At 41.2% G+C, this 16,181-nt stretch overlaps 1 protein-coding gene and 1 non-coding gene across 8 annotated transcripts in view; one reads left to right on the forward strand and one right to left on the reverse strand.

The window, feature by feature from the left end:
* The window catches only part of ASCC1 (activating signal cointegrator 1 complex subunit 1), a 131,087-nt gene that overhangs the window by 79,435 nt on the left and 35,471 nt on the right, over positions 1-16,181 (reverse strand). The gene's annotated exons all lie outside the window — the stretch shown is intronic.
* Positions 13,579-13,708, forward strand: LOC129481449 (small nucleolar RNA SNORA36 family). Its single transcript, XR_008657439.1, has one exon. It is a non-coding gene; the product is annotated as a small nucleolar RNA SNORA36 family (small nucleolar RNA).

Here is a 16,181-nt window from a genome sequence, read left to right on the forward strand (position 1 = left end):
GACATGGGCACTTTCATACATTGCTAGCAGAAATGCAAAATGGTACAATTCTTGTGGAGGGAAATTTGGCAATATCTAATAAAACAAAAGACACCATAAATATTTACCAATTGACCCAATGCTCTGGACTGAATTGTGTCCCCCCTAAATTCATATGCTGAAGCCCTTCCACTCTATGTAAATGTATTTGGAGACAGGGCCTTTTGGGGATAAAGTTAAACAAGGCCATAATGGTGGGGCCCTAATCCAACAGGACTGGTGTCTTTATTCAGAAGAAGAAACACCATGAGTGAGAAAGCACAGAGAAAAGGCCAGCAAAGAGAAACAGTCACATGAGGACACAGCAAGCAGGTGGCCATCTGCAAGCCAGGAAGAGGCTATAGCAGAAAGCAACCCTGGCAGCACCTTGATCTTAGTCTTCCAGCTTCTAGAGCTAAGAGAAAACAAATTTCTGTTGTTGAAGCCACCCAGTCTGTGGTATTCTATGACAGCAGCCTGAGCAGATTAATATATCCAACAATCCTACTTCTAGGAATTTATCCTGAAGATACAACAACATAAAATATGTATGCATGAGGTTAGACATTACAGCATTACTGCAAAACACTTAAATGCTCAAGTATAGAATGGTTGAAAACTATGTATAAATACATGTATAAAATGATCTGGAGTGATTTTTCAGGACCTATTATTAAATGAGAAAAGCAAAGTGCAGGACAGGGCGGGGTGCCTCACACCTGCAATCCCAGCACTTTGGGAGGTCAAGGTGGGCAGATCACTTGAGACCAGCCCCAGTAACTCTACACAAGCAATACAAAAATTAGCCAGGTGTGGTGGCACATGCATACTGGTAGTTCCAGCTACTCAGAAGGCTGAAGTGGGAGGATCACTTGAGTCCCAGAGGTCAGGGCTACAGTGAGCTGTGATAGTGCCACTGCACTCCAGCCTGAGCGACAGGGCAAGACCCTGTCTCAAAAAAAAAGACAAGTGCAGAAGAGCTTCTATACTTGCTACCATTTGTTTAAGAAAGAAGGGAAAATAAGAAAACATACATTAATATATATATGCTTATTTTTACAAAAACAAACACAGGACAAATAAACCAGAAAACAATGATATTGGTCACCCACAAGGGATGAAGGAGAAAGGGGCAGAAAGAATACAAGAATGTGTGACACTTCTGGGTATGTATGCCTCTTACATAGCTTTGGCTTTTGGAAGCACGTTAATGGTCTACATATTCAAACATAAAATAAACAAGTATGGAAACAGGAAAGAAACCTAATTTGAAAGTAAACTAAAAATAAACCCAACTGTATTTTAAATGAATATCAAATCCACACTAGAGGGGGTTAAAAAAGAATCAACAAACACAAGGCCGGGCGTGGTGGCTCACGCCTGTAACCCCAGCACTTTGGGAGGCCAAGGCGGGCGGGCAGATCACCCAAGGTCAGGAGTTCGAGACTAGCCTGGCCAACATGGCAAAACCCCATCTCTACTAAAAATACAAAAATCAGCCAGGTATGGTGGCACTCGCCTATAATCCCAGCTACTTGGGAGACTGAGGCAGGAGAATCGCTTGAACCTGGGAGGAGGAGGTTGCAATGAGCCGAGATCACGCCACTGCATTCCAGCCTGGGCAACAGAGTGAGACTCTGTCTCAAAAAAAAAAAACAATATTTGACTTCACATCACAGTTTCGGGTAGGGTTAGGGGGAGGACTGCAAACAAATCCTCAATTCTATTTTATTTGGTTTATTTTTGTAGAGGTATAGGCAAAGCAAATCCAAACTATTTTAGAGGTATTACAGGACTGAGCAAATGAGTAAAGGTGTTGATGATGCTGGAAGCCAGTGTTCTTGCTGTGGAAGGAGGGACATACTAATACGAAACAGGGAAGAGCAAGAAAGAACCCTGTGGGGACAGACTGAAATTGGAGCTATCTGTGTGAACTCTTGATTTCTAAACTACGTACATGCATGAATAGGTGCCCATGTATATGCATGTATATGTATGTTGTGTGTGTTTGCATATATTTCCTAAATCTGTCACACTGATTGACATCCCAAGCACGTGTGGCATCCATGTCTAGCCCTAACACCACCTCCCACTAAAAAGAACCAGGGCTCCTCGGAAAAATGTCTGATTCCAGGGCTGGAACATCGAAGTAAAAGACGAGCCTGGAACAGCTTTTTATGCCAGAAAGCGTGGAAACACTAAAAAGAAAAGGTAGAGGGGAGTAGGTATGTCACCAACATAGGAACCAGCTTGAAGGAAGCCCCACTGGTTAAATCAGGGACGGTTTGAGCACCAAAATAATTAATAAAGTGTAACAAACTACTGAAAAAATAGAAATGTATTATTCTGTATCAGTGATTGATAAACTGATAGATGAGAAGGGAGAGTTGTTTCTTACAGTAGAATACCAAATGCCAACTGATCAACAGAGAAAACACTAGAGTTGGAAAATTATAATTTTGTAACTATAATAGCAAAATTCATGGCCGGGCATGGTGGCTCATGCCTGTAATCCCAGCACTTTGGGAGGCCAAGGCGGGCAGATCACCTGAGATCAGGAGTTCAAGACCAGCCTGGCCAACATGGTGAAACCCCATCTCTACTAAAAACACAAAAATTAGCAGGGCATGGTGTCATGTGCCTGTAATCCCAGCTACTCAAGAAGCTGAGGCAGGAGAATTGCTTGAACTCAGGAGGCAGAGGTTGCAGTGAGACAAGATCGTGCCATTGCACTACAGCCTAGGCAACAAGAGCAAAACTCCATCTCAAAAAAAAAAAAAAAATTCAGGCAAGAATCATCAAAGGATGTTAAATCTAAGGAGAAATTTTGTTGAGGAGTAGAATGTTTGCATAGTCTTAAAATGTCCTCTTACAGATTGCTTACCAGTTGAAAGGTAAAACTATAGTAACTATAAAGAAATTAATCAACACTGACTGGATGGTGTCAAAATTAACATCACCAACAAGGGACACTGTATACTCTAAGAAGGACACATCATCACTTATGCAATGCTCCATCCAGGAATGCCTAAGTCTACTCATAAGGAAATGCCAGACAGATCAAAAGTGAGAAGCATTCTATTTAAAAAGCCAATGTCAAGAAAGACAAAGAGCCGGTGTGGCACCACGCACCTGGAATCCTGGCTACTCAGGAGTATCACTTGAGCCCAGGAGTTCAAGGTGCAGTGGTGCTCACACCACCGCACTACACCCTGGGTGACAGCAGAGTGAGACTCTATCTCAAAAAAAAGAAAAAAAAAAAAAAAGAAAGGCAGACAAAGAAAGCCTGTGGAAATGTTCCAGATTCAAGGAGGTTAGAAACATGACAGTTAAATACAACACCTAATCCTAGACTGAATCCCAAACTAGAGAGGGAGAAAATGCTACAAAGGATATTATTGGATTAAGTGAAAAAATTCGAACATGGATGGTAAATTAGATAAAACTATCAATGTTAAATGTATTGAGGTTGAGAACTATAACATTATTATGCATAAAAAAAATTTTGCCAGACACAGTGGTGCACGCCTATAGTCTCAGCTGCTCAGGAGGCTGAGGTGGAGGGGATAGCTTGAGACCAGGAATTCAAAACTAGCCTGGACAACATAGCAAGACCCCACCCCCCCAATATTTTTAATTAAAATATTTTGAAATATTTTGGATTAAAGGGCTATGACATGTGCAACTCACTCTAAAGCAGTTCAGAAAGATAAAAATTGAATACTAAAACAAATAGTGATATATTAACAATAGGTGAATCTGAATAAAGGATACTATTCTTTTCTTCAACTTTTCTGTGAGTTTAAAACTACTTCCTGTATAAATTCTCTATTGGTGCTATAACAAATTACCACAAACTTTGTGGCTTACAACAATACGAACTTATCCTACCATCTTCTGGAGGTCAGAAGTCTAACATGAGTCAGCAGGGCTGCATTCCTTGCGGAGGCTCCAGGGCAAATCATTTCCTTGACCTTTCTAGCTTCTAGAGGCTACCTGAATGTCTTGGCTCAGAGTCACATCACTCTAATCTCCACTTTAATCGTCACCTCTCCTTCTCTGACTCTGACCTTCCTGACTTCCTCTTTTTTTTTTCTCAGACGGAGTCTTGCTCTGTCGCCCAGGCTGGAGTACAATGGCAAGATCCCGGCTCACTGCAACCTCCGCCTCCTGGCTTCAAGCTATTCTCCTGCCTCAGCCTGCTGAGTAGCTGGGATTATAGGCACCCGCCACCGCATCCGGCTAATTTTGTAGACATGGGGTTTCACCATGTTGGCCAGGCTGATCTCCAACTCCTGACCTCAAGTGATCTGCCCACCTCGGCCTCCCAAAGTGCTGGGATTACATGCGTGAGCCACCGCGCCCAGCCTGACTCCCTCTTATAAAGACCCATCTCAACATCCTTAACTTTATCACATCTCAAAGTCTCTTTTGCCATAAAAGGTAATAGTCACCGGTTTTGCGATTAGGATGTGAATATCTTTGGAGGGCCATTGTTCTGCCTGTCACATGCCCCCTTCGCAAAATGTTTTTTAAGGCATCTTTGGGGAAATACACTTGGGTGATAAAACTAAAGAAAACAAAGGATGTGATTACTGTAAAAGTTGGGACAGTGGTTACCCTTTAGGGGAAGAAGACAAAGGCAAGACAAGGAAGTCTAGGGTGCTGATAAGATTGTATCTCCAGCCTGCACCGTGGTTATAAAACATCCATTTGTTCTGTATCGTCTTCTGATGTGTGTTACATTTAACAATTTTGAAGTTTTTTAAGAAAAACTCTAAGCACAAGGCTGGGTGCAGTGGCTCACACCTGTAATCCCAGCACTTTGGGAGGCCGAGGCAGGCGGATCACGAGGTCAGGAGACCGAGACCAGCCTGGGTAACATGGTGAAACCCCGTCTCTACTAAAAATACAAAAAATTAGCCAGGCCTAGTGGTGCACGCCTGTAATCCCAGCTACTTCGAGGGCTGAGGCAGGAAAATCGCTTGAACCCAGAAGGTGGAGGTTGCAGTGAGCCAAGATTGCACCACTGCACTGCTGTCTGGGCAAAAGAGCAACTCGGTCTCAAAAAAAAAAAAAGAAAAGAAAAACTCTAAGCACAAATAAAAGAGGAAGCAGTTTGTTTTTAAGCTTTTATAGATATTGGGCTTTTTTTTTCTTTTTTTCTTTTTCTTTTGTAGAAATGGGGTTGCACTATGTTGACAAGGCTGGTCTTGAACTCCTGGCCTCAAGTGATCCGCTGGCCTCAGCCTCCCAAAGCGCTGGGATTACAGGCATGAGCCACTGCACCCAGCCCAATGTTGAGACTTTTTACAGGTAAAATTACACTAGTTCCTCTAAAAATATATATTTTTTAATATTATATATAATATTTATATATTTTTTATATTATATATTTATATATTTTTATATTATATATATTTTTATATTATACATTTTTTTATATTATATATTTTTTATATATAAAATACAGTGACTAGAGAGAGAAAAACAAGGGAAAGAAATGCCCTGTCACTGGCATGCCAAATCAAGACTTAACTAGTAGAGCCAGACTCAATTCTAAAGGCCTGAAAGTGTACACAAGTACCTTTCTAGACCTGGAAATGACTAGGAAACATAAGAGGAAAATGGCCTAATGGTTTAACATTTCCAGCTAACTATCTCAGTCACTTTGATACTCCATTGCTCTTTCTTCCTTTTTCCTTCTCTTTATTCTTCAACTTTCTCTTGCATAAATTTGCCCTAATACCCAGCTAGAAAAAGGAAGTTCTACAACTTTGCTTTCCCTGCCTTACCCTTTGGGAGCCTAGCACTCTAGTCAACTTGAGTTTACTTGCCAAGAAAACACCGAGTACTGGGAAACAAAACACACAGAAGGCAATGGAGCAAGACAAGGTACAGACAGGACACCCAAGGGTCACAGGATCGAAAGCCCTTTTTGGAATTATGAGTCATAAGGGTTCAAATAATCCTTAACTCTACTGTAGACTATATAATTTACAAGTAACTCCACTGGACAGTGTTTTAATGAATAGAGAAACGCTCTAAATTCTGCCCTACCTCATAATGCCATCTACCAAGAGAAACTTTTCTCTTACTGAATTATCTAAATTTAATTTGGAACCAAACAATCTTCAAGGCAATAGCATAAATCTCTAGAGCCACTGTTTTTCTTTGCTCGGAATATATCATATTCCTGCCACAAGCCCATTCACTGAGATGAATGAAGACCAACCAACATCAAATTCTTTACTGCAGGGGTTTAATTACACTGGGCCCTGCTCCAAGTTCGCCATTACTTGGAGCTGGAACTATCTTACTCCATTAGGTTGGCCACCCAGGCTGGCGCCTGAAAGTTCTAATGGTATTGACCTTCCACCCAGCAGGAAGAAGCAAAGGGTGAAGTTACAGGAATTTCCTGGGGCAGTTTTGTTTATGAAAATAAACATGTTTCTTTATAGCTAAGTCACAATATCACTGAGCCTCAGTTTCTTTCTTGTTAAATAAGGCCTCATCCATGCATGCAAAAGCTTCCTCTAAAGAAAACTTATGTACATGCCTAAGTCACAGTTCACCGAGTTCAAGGTCATGTCCCGACTCATCAGTCCTGGGTGTACAGACCTTAGCCCTCTCATTCAAACTGCAGCTCATGATTTACCACTAGCAGTCACCACATCATCACAGGCCCTTCACTGGTATCGCTTTTAATCCAGTACCCTGGGTTCGAGTGGGGCAGAACTGCTAATAATACTATCAGTAGGAACAATTAACAAGACATAATAAAATCTATAGATATCAAGCTTGGGGAAAAGGCCAGTAGAAAGCAGTATGGATTAGCCCATCATGAAGCATTCTCTGCTTCCTTAAAGCTCAACCATCCTTTCCATGAGATGGGATATAACACAGGTGCAACTGCCAGCGCTGTCAGCAAGTAGAAGGGAGGCCTCTCTCCAGACATAGACCTGTAAGCTCACACTCCACTACATGATAGTGAAGAATCTGATCCAAATGTGTAGCACCCAGAATGTAAATAATTTATAGCCCTTTGCCTTGATGGTACATGCCAATTGTCAGAGACAAAAAATAATTCTCAAATCATATTCACATATATCATCTTTTAGGAACTCCAGGCATAACAAAGGTTTGTGCCTTTAACCTGGAGTAGAGAGCCTAGGGTTCTAATTCTAACTTTGTCACAAACCAGCTGTAATTAGGCAAGTCATGTCACTTCTCTAGCCTCGGCTTCCTCCTCTGTAAAATAAGGGAGGTGGCCTGGTTTACCTGTAAGTCAAAGGACCTACAAACTTTTTACATGTTCCCACAAAACCTAAATAATTATCTGCTAACAAAATAGACTATGTGTGAGGGATCTACCAATTCACTTTCTGATATTCTATGCAAAGAAAAAGAGAAAATATGCATGCTTCCCCTATACTCGTTCTTTCTTTTTTTATGGCCAAATCCTGTAGAATTGTTTCTGGGCAGGTGATATGAAGTTCATTCATAAAAAGAAGTTATTTAAATAAGGCAAAGTGATGAAAAGAGAAGTTGGCTGTGCAACCAGACAGGCCTATGTTCAAATTCTGCCACCTATCAGCAGCATGACCCTAGGCCAGTTACTCAGTTGCTATGAAGCTTAATTTCATCATCTATAAAACAGACAATACTTCTGTCTCAGGTTTTGCTCTGTGGATTAAATGAAACACATATGAAGTCTCTGGCACACAGTAGTATGAAATAAATACAAGCCTCCCCCTCTTCCTTTTTACATGACTGTGCGGCACTAGACAAATGCCATCTTTGCTCTCCCTTTTAAAGCAGTACTGGAAGCTAAATTAGGCTCTGCAGAGTCATTTCCATTATTCTTTAAGAATGTTCAGAAAAGCTGACTTTGATTTGCAAGTCACTATGTGTTATTAATGAAATACTGTCTTAAGCTGTATAAGCTTTAGAAAAAAGGGTTTTGTTTCTCCTGGCTTACAAATTCTATTTATTCATACATAATTACAAGAAAGTGGAGAGGTTCTTAAAACGTGGACAAATATTCAAGCATGGGCTTTTACATTGACCAGAGAAAAGAACTTCTCATGCATTGTCTAAAGATCTTTACCAATTAAAGAGGAGTGAAGAGCATCTCCCCTCACTAAAGGATGCACCACCCCACTTACCTTAGATGAGCACAAAGAATCCTTCAGCCTACTCCTCTAAAAGCTTCACTATTCCTCCATAGTTACTTGAAAGCACTAGTTAGCAAGGCATCTACTCAACTTACATTTATTCCCAAAGACAGACCCTGGTCCCTCTCACGTTTCTGATGGGTTAACGGCACAAGAGAGATCTGTTGCTGCTTCTTAATGCCACTCCTTCCCTCCCCTCCATTTTGTAACCCATGGGATTACTACAAGTCTTACTTGGTACAGCAATAATTACAACAATTATAAGAACAATAACATTTATTCGGCACTATGTGCCATGCTCTGCTCCAAACACCTTAAACTTATTAACTCATTTACTCTTCATATCAACACTGTAACATAAATAACATTATTATCCCCACTTTAGAGCAGAACTCTGAAATATCTTTGGAATATATCCCCTCCTGAATATGCCACAAACCCTAGTCTTCTTTCTTTTTTTTTTTTTTTTTTTTTTTTGAGACAGAGTCTCGCTCTGTCACCCAGGCTGGAGTGCAGTGGCGCAATCTCGGCTCACTGCAAGCTCCGCCTCCCGGGTTCACGCCATTCTCCTGCCTCAGCCTCTCCGAGTAGCTGGGACTACAGGCGCCCGCCACCATGCAGGGCTAATTTTTTTTTGGTATTTTTAGTAGAGACGGGGTTTCACCGTGGTCTCGATCTCCTGACCTCGTGATCCGCCCGCCTCGGCCTCCCAAAGTGCTGGGATTACAAGCTTGAGCCACCAGTATCGATAGCCTCCCAACTGGTACCTGCCTTGGTGCCCATCTCCTTACCTCTCAAGACATCCTCCACACTGCCTTCAATTTTTTTTCTACGGTGATAAGTTCATCACAGTCATTGCTTTAAATCTTAACTAGTTTGTTTCTTTCTTTCTTTTGGAGACAGGGTCTCACTCTGTCACTCAGGCTAGAGTGCAGTGGCACAATCATGGCTACTGTAACCTCTATCTCTGGACTCAAGCAATCCTCCTCCCACATCAGCCTCCCAAGTAGCTGGGACCACAAGTACACACCACCGTGCCTGGCTAATTTTTTTATTTTTTGTAGACACGGAGTTTCATTATGTTGCCCAGGCTGGTTTCAAACTCTTGGACTCAAGGGATCCTCCTACCTCAGCCTCCCAAAGTGTTAAGATTACAGATGTGAGCTACCATGCCCAGCCTTAACTATTTTCTTACTATCTATAGGATATTACATTCAAAATCCTTAACCCACACAAGAGCTTTCACAACTTGGGTGCCATGTCATTTCCACTCTTAACTCCTACCTCTTCCTTACTCTACCTCTTTCTAAGTACCAGCCTTAACAAATTCCTCACTCTGCCCTGAATACCTCACAAGTGACATTTCCTCTGCGCAGAATGCTCCCTGCCCCCATTTGCCAGCCTCGCACAAACTCCTGTCCCTTCCAGACTGTTCAATTGTCAGCTCCCTTATCAAGCCTTCTCCAACCACTACAGAATTTCTCCTCTGGGTACCCACTGCACTTTCCAGTAGCACTTATCTCACAACACTGTAACTATTTCTGGAAGAAGTCTATTTTCCACACCCTAGAGTATGGGATCCTTAAGAGTAGAGTCCATTGTTGGCACATAATATGTCTTATATGTTATGTATACCTGGTATAAAGTAGACATTTAATAAATAGTGCACAAATCAATAAGACGCAAAAACCTGTTCAAAACTAGTATCTCCACTGAAATGGGACAATATATGAATCTTGTAAATATTTCCTTTTCTTAGTTTCCTACCCAACATCAGAACTCGGGGTGTTTTACAATTTTCCTTACAACCAAAGACAACTATCCCATCTTCATTCTAAATCAGTTCAAAAGATAACTACAAATCCTACAACTCCCCTTATACATGAAAAATCCTAAATTATACACTAAAGCTTTTATATAAACATTTTCTTCTTCAGTGACTAATACTAACTGGAAAAAAATCCTGCCTGAGGGAGTTAAGGGGATGCAGACCCATTACCCATTCTGCCCAGTGTAAGCCTCCATGTTATAATATGAGCAGAATTATGTAGTTTCGGCAGCTATAACCGATTCAGGTTCTCTAGGCAGCCTGAGAAATCCCCTGTTGCTTCAGATGGATCTATAAGCCTTCAAATGTTCCACTGCGCATGGTTTTGAATTACCGTTTTTCATTACTGATGTGCTTTCTACTGGACCCTGCTGTGAGATAAAGTGGAATTATAGCAGCATTACTAGCTAAAAAATGATTGAGAGATATACAGGGTTGTAATATGCTTCTTGAACTTGTAGGCAATGAGACATCTTTGAATCTTAATGCAAGAGACGAAAGAGTGAAAAAATAAGGTGCAGCTTATCTGCAGTTGACACAGATGAAGAATACCTTGCCAATGTCTGTGAGCAGCTAAATCCTACATTAAATACTCAGGCTTAGGGAACTGAAGCATAGGGATGATAGTGATAATGTCTGCAGTCAAACAATATTTCTTATATAACAGATGAACACAAACAAAGGTGACTTCAGGGAATGCTATCCTAAAAGGTAAATTCAGTTTCCGTGAAGAGCCAAGGGTGAGGTCAAGGACAAGTCTGCTACCAAACAAAGAGGAAAAAGAGGCCAATTGTTTTAAAGGAAGAAAGAATTATGTTCAAGGAAGGATGATCAGAAGGATAGAATGAGATCTGAGCATAGAAAAGTTGCCTGTTGTACCAGAAATGTGACCTTCACAACAACATTTAACAATGAAAATTAATAGCTGTGATAGAATTCTCAGACTGACCCCTAATGACCTTTTACCCGGGTATAATCCAGGTTGTAGGCAGACCCTGTGGCTGTGATAATGTATGAATCCTATGAATTATATTATGTTACAAGGTACAGCGGACTTTAAGAGAGAGAGATTATCCCAATGAGACTAATCTATATCCATGAGCTGTTTAAAAAGCAGAGTCTCTGGCTGGTGGCAGAAGTCAGATCTGACACGAGAAGGATTTGATGAAGCCAGAGCAGCCATGTATCAAGGAAACGGCACTTTCAGACGTATAGACACAAGGATCTGAATTCTGCCAACAACCTGAATGCACATGGAAGTTGATTCTTCCCAAGAGCCTCCAGATGAGATACCAGTCTGGTCAACATCTTGATTTTGGCCTTGTGAGACCCTAAGCAGAGAACCCAGTCCAGCCCACTGGGTCTTCCAACCTGCAGAACTATGAAACTACCAGAGAACTGTGAGATGATACACGGGTGTGGTTTTAGGCTGCTACAATTGTGGTAATTTTTTACACAGCAATAGAAAACTCATAAGGTAGGGTAAACTATAACCTGATATTTCAGTAGAACCTTTCATATCAGAGATCCCAAAAGCACTTGATGTATTTGACATGAGCTATAAAGAAAAATAAATTCACCTTCTCAAAAAAAGAAACAAACATTAATAATATCAATTTTTTTTTTCCAGAAGATGAAGAGTCTCACCTTCTTAAGTCCTGAACCAGGACTGAAGGCAGACATCCTAATGAACACGTCCTTAGATAATATCTGATCCATATGACACTTCTTTTCAACAGTTCGGGAAGAGCGTATGATTTGAATAATAACCCAAGCAAAAGTGGAAAGCTCTGCTGCTTGTTTTTTTGTTGCTGTTGTTGTTTTTTCGTGAGACAGGATCTTGCTTTGTTGTCCAGGCTGGCTAATTTTTGTATGTTTTGTAGACACAAGTTTTGGTTGCCCAGGCTGATCTCAAACTCTTGGGCTCAACTGATTCACCTGCCTTGGCCTCCCAAAGGGATGGGATTACAGGTGTGAGCCACTGCGCCCGGCCTGCTGCTCTTTTTTAAACCCTCAAATACTGTCCAAATTATTACCGAATTCCAGTCAAGGCTGTTCTCACTTGAAAATGCCTGCTGAAAGATTGGTATAGTTGGTTAGCAGTTGGTCAGTTGATTAGCAAGCAACCAACCATCAAAATGTCTTCAATTGTTTAACAGGATATTTTTTTTCCCATTCAAATAACTTTCCCTCAGTGACCCCTAGGACTGTCAACTATTTGTTCTATTGGATTATATAAATTAGAGCAGATGCTAGATCCTACGCAACTTCGTATCACTGCTCTACTTAACACTGTGGCATCCACTAGGTGTGGCACCTTAGGCAAGTTACTCTCTCTAAGCTTCCATTCCTCCATCAGTGAAATGAGATATAAATACCTACCTCATAGGGAGGGACTGAAGATTAAACAAAATGAACATAGGAGACATTTAGAACACTGTCTAGCAAAATACAAAGCTCAATACATATTTCCTATTTTATACATCACTCAATTATCAATTGAGTGAATAAAAACAGTGGGACACTCAGGCTAATTTACAATATTATAGATTACTAGCAGAAAAAAAATGCATGAATAGCAGCTTTATTCATAATATCCCATAAGTGGATTCATCCGGTGATGAAACTCAACTATTTAAAAAAAACATTAAAATACTAATGACAGAAAAGAAAAATATTTTTAAAAGAACCGGCCGGGTGCAGTGGCTCACACCTGTAATCTCAGCACTTTAGGAGGCCAAGGCGGGCGGATCACTTGAGGTCAGGAGTTTGAAACCAGCCTGGCCAACATGGTGAAACCCCATCTCTACTAAAAATATACAAAAATTAGCCAGGCATGTTGGCACATGCCTGTAATTCCAGCTAACCAGGAGGCTGAGACATAAGAACTGCTTGAACCCGGGGGGCAGAGGTTGCAGTAAGCCAAGGTTGTGCCACTGCACTCCAGCCTGGGCAACAGAGCGAGACCCTGTCTTAAAAAAAAAGAAAAGAAAAAAAAAGAACCAAATGGAACTTCAAGAGATAAAAAAATAAAAGAGCTACCCAGGCACGGTGGATCACACCTGTAATCCCAGCACTTTGGTAGGCCTAGGCAGGCAGATCACTTGAGGCCAGGAGTTCAAGACCAGTCTTACAAATATGGTGAAACCTTGTCTCTACTAAAAATACAAAAATTAGCCAAGTGTGGTGGTGTGTGCCTGTAATCCCAGCTACTCAGGTGGCTGAGGCACAAGAATCACTTGAACTCAGGAGGGCGGAGGTTGCAGTGAGCCAAGATAGCACCACTGCACTCCAGCCTGAGCAACAGAACGAGACTCTGTCTCTAAAAATATATAAAAATCAAAAATCAAAAATGATAATTCCATCAAATGGGATTACCAAAAGATTAGACACTTCAAAAAAAAAAATCAGTGAACTTGAAGACACAACTATAGAAACTATACAACCTGAAGCAGCCTGGGTGAGGGGATCAGTCATACCCAAACCTCAGCATTATATAATATACCCATGTAACAAGCCTATACATGTACCTCCTGAATCTAAAATAGAAGCTGATTCCAAAGTATTGAGTTCAGTTCAAGGCAGCTTCCCTGTTCTGTTAACTAAACTTTGGGACATTGAAACGGGCTACGGGAGATGATTGGTTCGAAAGCATTATTCTATTCATTTGCCTCTCTCTTTTTTTTTTTTTTTGGAGACAGAGTCTCACTCTGTCACCAGGCTAGAGTGCAGTGGCACAATCTTGGCTCACTGCCACCTCCACCTCCCTGGTTCAAGCAATTCTCCTGCCTCAGCTTCCCGAGTAGCTGGGACTACAAGCACACACCACCACGCCCAGCTAATTTTTGTACTTTTACTGGAGACAGGGTTTCACCACGTTGGCCAGGATGGTCTCGATCTCTTGACCTTGTGATCCGCCCACCTCGGCTCCCAAAGTGCTGGGATTACAGGCGTGAGCTACCGTGCCCGGCCTATTTGCCTCTCACCTTACAAAAATGCCTACTTGGGTTTAATATATCAACAGTTAAAGATGCCTAGAAGAGATGGAACTGAAGAGGCTGAAGATTTACTGAGCTTGGACTAACAGACAAGTTACTTTCAGTTTTAGGAAGTCAGGTCTGATGAACTAAGATAAAAAGAAACTGAATTATTTTCATACATGGTTGCTTTTCAGAAATAAAAACAAAATAGAAGCTGAAATTTAAAAAACAGAGATTTTAACATTATAAAATTGGAAAAACAAAAATTTTGAACAATAAAGGAATATTTAATTTTTTTCTTTTTTTTTTCATGAATCATACATGAGACTTAAGGAATATTTAACTATTTTTGGAAAACTGAAGCAGAGAAAAAAAAAAAAGTCTGGACAGAATCTCAGTAACTTGTGCACCAATATCAAGTGATTTTTTTTTTTTTTTTTTTTTTTTGAGACAGTCTCACTCTGTTGCCCAGGCTGGAGTGCAGTGGCACCATCTCAGCTCATTGCAACCTCCAACTCCCGGGTTCAAGCGATTCTTGTGCCTCAGCCTCCCTAGTAGCTGGGATTATAAACGTGCGCCACCACACCCAGCTAATTTTTGTATTTTTAGTAGAGATGGGGTTTCACCATGTTGGCCAGGCTAGTCTAAAACTCCTGACCTCAAGCGATCCACTCGCCTCAGCCTCCCAAAGTGCTGGGATTACAGGTGTGAGCCACCGCATCCGGCCTCAAGTATTCTGATACACATGTAATCAGGGCTCCAGAAAGAGATGAGAAAAAAAGGAAAGAAAAGACATTCGAAGAAATAATGACTGAAAATTATACAAAACTGGAGTGAAACAGCAAGAAAGGAGACTAGGAAGCTCTAGGCCCTCATTCCCCCATGGACATATCAAATAACAACATACAGACCAAAGTAGCTTTGGAAGAACCCTAAAAACCAGTTAAGAAGTTGCAGGAACCAAACATACACCTAACCATGAAAAGGTCACAGCTCAAAGTGGTAGAAAACTTTGCGCCATTTTCATTCATCTTTGCCCCACTCAATCTGTCCCACCTTGCCCCACCCCTGGGAAGAACCTACCCAATTTCCAGCTCTTCCCTCAGGATGGAGCAAAAATAGAACTAGCTTCAATGTTCTGGCTTGTGTGGGGCTACCTGAGTGACTGGTTGCTGTCTCACCTGACTTGGAGGGCTAACAGGAATGGTGGCATAGTCTGGATATCAGGCTGGAGGCCATTGAAAGCAGTGGCAGGCGCCACGGCAGGGTGAGAGAGTGCATATCGTGAGTACCTGGGGCAAAAGGATTGCTGGCAGAGGAATACAACAGACCACCTAAGGGTCCAAGAAGAATCCGTGAAATGAGGACATTTAAAAGCAGCTACATATACAGGGGAACTTTATTTTTTGGGTTTTTTTTTTACAGTTATTCATATTTTTTTTTTCTGGTCTCTTTTTTTATTATTATACTTTAAGTTCTGGGGTACATGTGCAGAATGTGCAGGTTTGTTACATAGGTATACCCGTATCATGGTGGATTGCTGCACCCATCAACCCATCATCTACATTAGGTATTTCTCCTAATGCTATCCCTCCCCTAAGCCCCCACCCCCCGACAGGCCCTGGTGTGTGATGTTCTACAGGGGAACTTTAAAAAAAAAAAAAAGCACATGCTATGATCTAGGCATGGTGGCCCACGTCTGTAGTCCCAGCTACTTGGGAGGCTGAGGCGGGAGGATCACTTGAGCCCAGGAGTTCAAGGCTACAGTGAGCCATGAATGTACCACTGCACTCCAGCCTAGATGACAGAGTGATACCCTGTCTTTAAAAATTTCGTTTAATAAAAAAATAAAAGGCACATGCACAGGCCCAAGGAAGACACATCCCCAGAAAAGGTTTGAGAGGACCCTGGGACAATCTGAGATAATTTTTTAAATGACCAAAATAATTAAGCACAATAGTAACTTGTAAGTCCTTGAAAAAAGAAAAATTCTTAAAACTATACCAATAATAAATAGATAAATTATGAAGTAAGGGGAGAAGGTAGGTCTCCTGCTTACAGTAGGGTGTAGAAAGCTAACTACTAAATGCGGAGAGAATGCTTTAGAGTTGGAAAATGATCATTTTGCAACCATCATGGTAAAAGATTGGATCAAGCAAGAATCATCAATGGATACAG

The sequence above is a fragment of the Symphalangus syndactylus genome, chromosome 4 (assembly GCF_028878055.3).
Source record: "Symphalangus syndactylus isolate Jambi chromosome 4, NHGRI_mSymSyn1-v2.1_pri, whole genome shotgun sequence".
Taxonomy (NCBI): domain Eukaryota; kingdom Metazoa; phylum Chordata; class Mammalia; order Primates; family Hylobatidae; genus Symphalangus; species Symphalangus syndactylus.